Source organism: Dendropsophus ebraccatus, chromosome 13 (assembly GCF_027789765.1).
Source record: "Dendropsophus ebraccatus isolate aDenEbr1 chromosome 13, aDenEbr1.pat, whole genome shotgun sequence".
NCBI classification, from domain to species: domain Eukaryota; kingdom Metazoa; phylum Chordata; class Amphibia; order Anura; family Hylidae; genus Dendropsophus; species Dendropsophus ebraccatus.
The window spans coordinates 48,798,056-48,799,558 of record NC_091466.1 but is presented as its reverse complement, the minus strand read 5'-3'; positions in this window follow the sequence as shown (position 1 = coordinate 48,799,558).

Sequence of the window (1,503 nt, the reverse complement as noted above, 5' to 3'; positions counted from 1 at the left end):
CCCTATCTTAAGGCAGTGGAACAATCTGGCAGCAATCAACTTATACGGAAGTAGAATGTACCATCGATTTTTAAGGGGGTGATGACTATTTTCCTTTACATTTACATTTGCCTTCACTTCTCCCCAGTGTATGGAGCAGGTACACTCAACATGTACATTGTAGTCTATGATGAGAATACTGGGACTTGTAGTACTTACGCATGTTATTGTGTAGATGCACAGTACTGGGATATGCTGGGACTTGTAGTACTTACGCATGTTATTGTGTATATGTACAGTACTGGGATATGCTGGGACTTGTAGTACTTACGCATGTTATTGTGTATATGTACAGTACTGGGATATGCTGGGACTTGTAGTACTTACACATGTTATTGTGTATATGTACAGTACTGGGATATGCTGGGACTTGTAGTACTTACACATGTTATTGTGTATATGTACAGTACTGGGATATGCTGGGACTTGTAGTACTTACACATGTCATTGTGTATATGTACAGTACTGGGATATGCTGGGACTTATAGTACACATGTCATTATGTATATGTACAGTACTGGGATATGCTGGGACTTGTAGTACACATGTTATTGTGTATATGTACAGTACTGGGATATGCTGGGACTTGTAGTACTTACACATGTCATTGTGTATATGTACAGTACTGGGATATGCTGGGACTTATAGTACACATGTCATTATGTATATGTACAGTACTGGGATATGCTGGGACTTGTAGTACACATGTTATTGTGTATATGTACAGTACTGGGATATGCTGGGACTTGTAGTACACATGTCATTGTGTATATGTACAGTACTGGGATATGCTGGGACTTGTAGTACACGTTATTATGTATATGTACAGTACTGGGATACGCTGGGACTCCTCTGTGCATAATTGTCAACTGTTATGCTGCGTTTACATGGCACGATAATTCGCCCGATCATACGATTAACAATTTCGAAGTAACGATTTTTTTTTTATAACTATCAGCGTTTAGACAGAACGATATCTCGTACTGAAAATTCGTCTTACGATCATCTTGCGATCGCTTAAGCCTATCTCGCACATAGGTAAAATCGGTGAACGACTGTTTACACGGAACGATCTGCGATTTTTTTTGCGAACGATTTAAGAACATGTTCAAAGATCAAAATGAACAATTTCTCGCTCGTCGTTCGATTGTTTGCTGCGATAACACGTACGATTATCGTTAGAAATCGATCGTTATCGTGCAAATTCGCAAGATAATCGTTCCGTGTAAACGCAGCATTAAATGGGTTATTCAGTGTTAAAAAAAACATGGCCACTTTCTTCCACCACTCTTGGCTCCAGTTCGAGTGCAGGTTTTGCAACTCCGTTCCATTGAAGTTACTAGAGCTTTGCAAACTACACCTGAATGGGAGGCAAGAGTGGTGCTGTCTCTGGAAGAAAGTGGCCATAATTTTCTAATGCTGGATAACCCCTTTAAGAATTTGCCAGGACTGTCCTAAATTTGG